Here is an 8,551-nt window from a genome sequence, read left to right as displayed (position 1 = left end):
TCAGTTGTTTTCCAAGTAACAGGACCCCATCCAAGGTTTTCTTATGTCCTCTTTGTTTTAGGAACATGGATTGCTCAAGCTCTAGGGCCGTAAACCAGTGAGTGGGTCCTTTTAATTGAAGCACATTTTATCTATTTATTTCTATATGTGATCTTAAAATTATTTGGGCTCTACAACAGAATGTGATTATCTGTTTCATCTGTGAAACGGCAAAGATGAAAAGAATATTGACAGCCACTCTTGCCCAGAAAGTAACAAAAATACACGCATATTTCTGGGAAAAGCACATAAACCAGTAAAATCCTTATGTGAAGATAATTTCATAATACACAATAGTAAACTTTAAAATGTTTTACATTTGCCTAATTTTTCCAGAAATTTACCCAAAGAATAAAAAATGCATGAGATATACACCAAAGATAGGGGAGATGAAAAATAGCAGTGGAAAAGCAACAGCAAAACACAGCCTGTGATGGTTTGTGTCTAGTTGTCCCCCCAAAGCCTCATGTAGTCATGGGGCAGACTTCTAGGCTTTTGATGAATTCATGATCTAGTGCTGGGATTATGGGTGTGAGTACTGCTGGAATTATGGGTGTAAATGCTGCTCAGATTATGGGTGTGAGTGCTACCCCCAGCCCGGGGTACATAGCCTCAACACAACATAAGGGAGACAGACTTGCCCTCTGTTGCCATTGTTACCTACTGCTACTCCCATTTGCTCTTGCTTTCTGCTTTTTGCCACCACCATGAAAGGTTGCTTTGTGCCGTGTGCCACTCTGCCTTGGAGCCAGCTGAGTATAGACTGAAACCTCCGTGAACTGTGAGCTAAATAAATCTATCCTTCCCTAATTTTGAGTGTGGGTATTTGTTCCAGCAAAGAGAGAAGAGTAACCAAGACACAGCCTCTCTAAGACCTGGACTCAAGACACCTAGAAAACAACTTAGTGAAGATAAAAAGAAGTAGAATTCTGGGAATCAAGAAATAGCTAAAAAAAAAAAAAAAAAAAAAAAAAAAAAAAAAAAAAAAAGAAATAGCTGACAGGAAAACTAGAAACTATAGAGAAATTGAAGACAATTCAGAGAATAGAAGGAGGCTGGAATGCTAATTCCAGCTCCTACGAAGGAGGTCCTATCTCCACAAACACAAGAGATGCCCAGAGAGTGTCAGTAACTCCAGGGAAAAACAACAGACTAGTAGCACCAGCCGCACCCTCCCCCCCCCCCCAAAAAAAAAAAAAAAAAAAAATTCGTGGAATTGTTAGCTGAAAATACAGGATGGAGCTCTGCATTGAAAGTTACTCTTTCCAGACTGGGTGTGGTGGTGCACACCTGTAATCTCTGTTTGGGTGGCTGAAAACAGGAGAATCACTATGAGTCCAATTTGTGCAGTGAGACTGTAGACACTGTACTAAATACATTAAAAAAGAGAAAGAGAGAGAAAATTACTCTTTCCACATAGCAGGCTGGAGATGGAGAAGAAATTCACTGCAGTACCCACCATGGGAAATTATAGAACAACTTCACTTCAGGTTTTCTAGGGTCACCCTACCACAGTGACTGGGTAGAGTGCAGTGAAAATAAACAACTGTAGAAAAGGGGCAGGCTAGCTGAAGAGCCCTTAAGAAGTTAAACAGCAGCAAGAGTGGGTTGTAAAAGACATAGCCAATCCACTCTCTGTGGTGAAAGGCCAGGCCAGTCATGTGGTTTTCTGAGGAGCCTGGGTCAGAAAGTGTTGGCATTAAGTACAGATGACTGCTTGGTTCCTCTTGTTATTTCCAGCACAGAGGTCGGAGGTCCATTTTCTTTTCCCATCTACCAGTAAGTATAACCAGAATATGCCTTGGTTTGGACAGTTGCCACACCCTGGGGTGTATACACAGAGGGGCCTCTGGAGCAAAGGAGGCACCTCACGAGCCTATAGGCACATGTACCGCAGCAAGCTGCTTGTACTACTGAAAGCTCTAGAATGCTCACCATCACTGCCATCAAGCTGGTAGGAGACAGTGGGTGCGCAGAAGAGCACAAACACTAACAACTGCAGGGTGAATACACCTAAAGCAGACACCCCACCACTGAGCTGACCTCGCCTGGTGGGAGAGGCAGGATAGGCCTCAGCACTAACACAGCAAAAAGTGGGCAGAGAAAGAAAACAGGCTCTAGGGGAGACTCACTGCGGGGTCTCCCACCTGTGTCTGGGGATCCCGATACCACAGGACCTACGAAGAAGTCATTCACCTGAACACACGGAGCAGCTTTTTGGATCATTTTTCTTTATTCTTTACTTTTATTTGTTTCATTTTGTTTTATTTTTTTCTATCTTTTGCTCTTTATTTTTATTGCTTTGTTTTACTTTTCTTGTTTGCCTTTCTATGTTGTTTTTACCCAATTCTATTAATTTTCTTTTACTCTTTACTTGGATTAAAAAAAATTTTTTTTCTCTTTTTGAAATAGGGTCTCACTATAGGGTTAGGCCAGCCTTGACCTCACTTTTTAGCTCAGACTGGCCTCAAACTCACAGTGATCCTCCTGCCTCAGTCTCCTGAGTGTTGAGATTATAAATGTGTGCCACTATGCCTAGCTCTTTAATTGGATTTTTTTTTTAATTTTTTTAAAATTTATTTATTTATTTGTGTGTGTGTGTGTGTGTGTGTGTGTGTGGCCAGCTCAGTCCACCAGGGGGCAGGCTGGCTGGCATGTGGTGCTGGGAGATTGAACCGTGGTCCCTGTGCTTTGCTAAGCTTGTTCTAAGTAGGTGCTTTAGACCACTGAGCCATCTCACCAGCCCCTTTAATTGGATTTTTAAATCTCATTTTTCTTTCCTACTTCTCATTCCCTTCTCTTTCTTTTCCAAATTTTACTCTTTAATTTTTTTTATACTAGTTCCTACATTTTATTTATTATTAAGCTTTATTAATTCTTATCTAATTAGTTGACTGTGCTATTATTGTTGAATTCTATTGTTAAGAGTGGTATAGGCCGGGGAGATGGCTCAGTGGAATAAGTGCTTCCCTGGCAAGCACAAGGGCCTGAGTTCAATCCCTGGTTCCATGAAAAAAAAAAAAAAAAAAAAAAAAAAAAGAGTAGTATAGTTATTGTTCTTATCAGATGTTTACTGTATGTTGACATTTGTTCTGTATTTGGCCCTGCATTATTTTTGCAGTTCTCTTACTGTTAAGGATGATACTGTCACAGCTATGATTAGTTCTTATAGCATGCCATGTCTTTGGCTCTTCCCACTGCTGTTTTTTTGCTATTGTTCATGATGGCATACTTGCTGCTTTTAATTGGTTCTTACCATATGCCATGCCTGGCTGGCCATCAACATTAGTGTGGTTCATTTTCATCATTCTGCATAGTGCTGGAAGCTTCTGGAAAGATGGACACTAAGAAGACTTTAAAATATTATGCTGAATGGGCTTTTATGGGTATAAACAACAAAACATAACCAAACCCAAGGACACATAATGGGAAGACCAAACCTAAAGAACTCTCCACAGTAGCAAAAGTTTCTTTACCTGATTTTCAAGCCCACACTACAAAAACAATAGAAATCAGAGAGAACAAAGCAACAAGATGTCCCAAAGGTCCCTAGATCCCCAAAAGCTGACCTCATAGACCCTAAAGTAAAGGAAGCTATAGGCAAAGAACTAAAACATCAATGCTCAAAATATTTAGAGAGACAAAAAAAAAAAAAAACCAAAACAAAACATTTAAGTAAAGCATAAGATGTTTAATGAACTTAAAGAGGATTTAACTAAAAAGACAAAGGATTTTACCAATAAAATATTTGATAAGCTTAAAGAAGAAACAATAAACTAACTGAATTAAGCCAGCCAGTACAAAATACAAATGACCATTTTGGAAAATAATTAGAAAGTATAAAAAGAAAGCACGCAGAAATCAGTGATATGAAAAGCTCAATGGAAAGCATTCATATCAGGTTTGACCAACGTGAAGACAGCATGCTTGAAATATGTCAGCTGGATGTAGCAGATCATAAACCCAGTGATAGCCTAAAACAAGAAAGCATACAAGCTGGACCCAACAGCTTCTCAATGACTCAAAAGAACCCAACAGAATTAAAAGAATAAAGGAAAAATTAGATGACTCAAAAATTAACTCATGGAGAAGTTTGCTTCACCTCTGCTGCCTATGTGCTCACTTTCATCCTGCTCTCTTTTAGGTCATGTTCAGGAAGAGAGAGGGCCGTGTTGATGGGTGACCCCAAGAGAGGGGCATGGGACAAGAGACAAATTCTGAGGAGTGGTACCATGTGGGACATGACATCAGTCCCTGCCTGTTCTCTGTGGCCAGAGGAGCTGAAGGGTGGTGCTGAGTCTTTCCAGCTGTGCTGTACCAGGGCTGAAAGCTTTGCCTCCATCCACCCTGAGTTCTGGAAAGACCAGAAGCTAGGGGATCCTGACTGGGGAGAAGGGGCTGGAGAAGGGCCTGGTCTTCCTCCACAGCAAAGTGGGTGGAGTGGGGGCACTTGTGTAGGATCTCACCTTTACCTCTGTACTCTGATTGCAAGGAAAGTAGCCAGAGGTACCATCTATGGACACCCTGCCCTCTGCCACCCCACCCTCCCACATGCACTAAGCAGCTGCAGGTGAGCCTGGCAGGCACTGGTGAATGCAAAAGCAAGAAGGATGACAATGGCATTGACTCGGCCAGGACCTGGCAGCTGTCCCTGCAAGAAGCAGGCTTGAGTCAAGCAAGCTGCTGCAAATATGTGCATTGAGCTCCGGAGCTTGCTACTGGCTAAGCTTCCTGACTGGCCACTTCAAGACATGCTAGTGTGGTAGCCTGTATGATGACTGTGGGTGGTGACTGCTGACCATGTCCAACTCATTGTGCCCCTTGTGCTGAAGCAAAACCTGTGCTTGGCTAGTGAAATAGCTCAGCAGTCTGAAGTGCCTGCTTAGGCAAGCACGCAGGGGCTGCAGTTCGATCCCCAGCACCACATGCTGCACCAGCCCCATCCCCAGGGTGGGCTGAGCCAGCCACACACACACACACACATACACACACACACACACACACACACACACACAAAACACAAAACAAAAATGGTGGTCTTGCATCCTGATTTGTTGTGAGGATTCAGAATATTTTTTTCTTGTAGTATCAGTTACTGGGACTGCTGTGTAGTAGAGGGCTACCTCTCCCCCAAAACAGTAATAGGCATATTTAAGAAGGTAGCACACTGTGGTGCACGCCTGTAATCCCAGCACTTGGGAGGCTGAGGCTGGCGGCTTGCTGTGAATTTGAGGCCAACCTGGCTACACAGTGAGTTTAAAGTTAGCTTGAGCCACATAGTGAGACCCATTCTCAAAACAAAACCAAACAAAAATCAATAAGAAGGTAGTGACTGGCTCCATCGGGGCCCTCTTAGACCATGTGATCCAACCAGCACTGCTCTGATACTGGAAGTGCAGGAAAACCAGACAAACATTTACTTCCTGCCATGGACGACCACTGCTGACACTGCCTTGGTAGCCAGACCATACCAGCTAGCCCGGTATGAGAGACTATGGTACCTTGTGGTCCACCTGAAGCTGCACTTCTGTAGGCTTTGGTCCAGGCAGACTCAGGGGCTGCCAATCTCTGTGTCTCAGGATTCTCCAGGCTATGTGCAAGTCTACCCCAGACGGGGGCCACCTCATTGCCTGTCAAGTAGCCAATGTCACCCTCCACCTGGTTCAGGAGGAGCTGACTGTCTCCAGACGTGTTGGCCAATCATTTCCTGCAGGCTCGGAGGAGAATCATTGGCTGCTTAGGGGCTGGAGTCCTGCCCACGTCCTCAACCCCAGCATGAACTTCTTTGCAGAGCTCATGCGTAAGGAAACAGGTGAACTGGGATACACTCTCTCTTGCTCCTTGTCTGAGCTAGAGGTTCCGCTGCAGATCTCAGGGCAGATGAAAGTCACAGCAGGTGTTCATGCACACCTGCAATCCCAGCACTCAGGAGGCTGAAGCAGGACAATCATCACAAGTCTCAGGCCAGGCAGGTCTCCATAGTGGATTTAAGGCCAGTTTGAACTAAATAGTGAGAGTGATAACAATTTTAAACATTTATGCACCAAATATCAGTGCACCAAGTTCGTAAAACAAAGACTAGTGGATTTAATAGGACCGGCAGACACCAACACAATTATAGTAGAGGCCTTTGTACCCTACTCTCACAGTTAGACAGGTAAACCCGACAAATTATGAAGAAACATTAGAGTTAAATCAGACCACTGACCAAATGGACTTTACAGATATCTACAGAGTGATTCACCCAACAATAGAATCCATTTTCACAATAGTACATATCACTTTTTCCAATAGACCATAAAGCATACTTAAATAAAAAAGATAATTGAAATAATATTCTCCATACGGTTGGATCATAACGGAATTAATCTGGAAATTAACAGTACTACAAGCCACAAAAACTACATAAACACATGGATTCAATAACACATTATAATCAATAAACCACAGAAGTAATCAGAAGAGTAATAAAAAAGTTCCTAGAATCAACAATGGAAGCATAGCATACCAAAACCTATGGTATACCACGAGAGCAGCTCTAGGAGGAAATTTTATAGCTGTAAATGCACACATAACAGAATAGAGCTGAGGCAAGCACAGGGACTGGGGTTTGATCCCTGGTACCACAGGGATCCACATACCAGCCCCACCACCAGGCACGCTGAGCCGGCCACCAAGTCCAGGCATGGTGGCGCACGCCTGTAATCCCAGCGCTGGGGAGGCTGAAAACAGGAGGATCACAAGTGCAAGCAGCATAGTAAGATCCTGTACTAAATACATTAAAACAAAAACAACAACAAAAAAAGCAATCCCAAATAAATGATGCAATGATCCACCTCACAGACCTAGAAAGACAAGAGCAATCAAAATTTGAGACAGAAGGAAAGAAACTGTAAAGATGAGAGTACAAATTAATAAACTCAAGACTAAAGAAAACAATACAAAACATCAATGAGTCAAAGAATTGGTTCTCTGAAAGGATGGGGACAGGATCTGGGGAATGGAAAGACTGGAGGGAGGGGAGAGGAAGCAGAAGTAAAAAGGATCAAGATGTAAGGGGCCAGGGAGATGGCTCAGTGAAATAAGCGCTTCCCTGGCAAGCACAAGGGCCTGAGTTCAATCCTTGGTTCTGCCACCAAAAAAAAAAAAAGGATCAAGATGTGGTATGTGTACGTACCAAGTTCCCCACAACAAAGACATTTCACAGTAACACACTAATAAAAAGCTGAAAAAAGAGAGTTACACCAAAGCCCTCACTATAATATTGTTAGTTTTAAATTACACTAATAATACACACTTGAATAATTGATTTCAGGGCTAAGGGCTGAGCCCATGGTTTTGTGAGAGCTAACTACCCACTAGCACTGAGCAGAGCTACACCCAAGTGCTAAAGTACACTCATACATTAGGGCCAGGAGAGAAATTTTTTTAAATGTAATATAGTGATTGAAAGGTTATACATTATTTTCATTTTCTCTAAATGGTGTCATTTTCTCCCTTCTTTTCAAAGTTTCTATAGTGAACATTTTCATTATTATTAAGAAAAGAAGGCTAGCCAAATAGCTCAGCAGATTAAAGCACCTGCAAGCAAGTGCAGGGGCTGGGGGTTCAATTGCAGGGCCTGGGGGTTCAATTGCAGGGCCTGCCATGCTGGCCTCGCCCCCAGGGCATGCTGATATAGCAATTGAGACTGATTGTGGGGGCACATGCCTGTAATCCCAGATCTTGGGAGGCTGTAAATAGGTGGATCACTATGAGTCCAATCTAGTAGTGAGACCCTGAACACTCTGAAAGCCCGTCCCTAAAACACAAAAAAAATTAAGATAAAGTGTGCAAGAGGCCTGGGGTTCAATCTCCAGCATTACCAAAAAAAAAAAAAGGAAGAAAAGAAAAGAAAAAAAAGGAAAAGGAAAAGCAAAAACAGACAACACAGTTTTGAAGCAAGAAATGAAAAGAGCATGCTTAATAACAGTAGGATGATGACAAAAAATATTAGCCTTTAGGACCATGAAAGAAAGGCCCCACTTGGAGCACATCTGAAATCCCTGCTAGTTGTGAGTTTGAGGCCAGCCAGGGCATCACAGAGACTCCAGCTCAAAAATAAATACGAACATAAACAAAAACTACAGAAAGAAGCACAATTTAAGTGAGGAGGCACTGGAAAGAAGACAAAAAGTTTTAATTTCTCTAGATAAGAAATAATGCAAAATTACACTGGAGAGGAAAAAAGTGGTTGATGTTCATACTCTGACACAGATGTAACATGCAGTTCTGGTAGCATAAGGGGACTTGAGAAAGCAAGAATGATGACATCTAAACTAATATTCTACTTATTTGTGGCATGGAGATAGAACTGTCCAAGCTGAGCAAGATGGTGCATGTCTGTAATCCCAGCACTGAGGAGGCCGAGGCAGGAGGATCACCATGAGTTCAAGGCCATCTTGAGCTATATAAGAGAGTTCAAGGCCAGCCTGAACCATGTTGTGAGACCCTGTCTTAACCAACATTATAT

The 8,551-nt window shown here is 42.6% G+C and overlaps 1 pseudogene; it reads left to right on the top strand.

The window, feature by feature from the left end:
- The first annotated feature begins 5,364 nt into the window (after window positions 1–5,364).
- Window positions 5,365–6,340, top strand: LOC101569968 (annotated as a pseudogene).
- The last annotated feature ends 2,211 nt before the right edge of the window (window positions 6,341–8,551 follow it).

Source organism: Octodon degus, unplaced genomic scaffold (assembly GCF_000260255.1).
Source record: "Octodon degus isolate 3935 unplaced genomic scaffold, OctDeg1.0 scaffold00216, whole genome shotgun sequence".
Classification (NCBI taxonomy): Eukaryota; Metazoa; Chordata; class Mammalia; order Rodentia; family Octodontidae; genus Octodon; species Octodon degus.
This window is presented reverse-complemented; position numbering and strand designations above follow the sequence as displayed.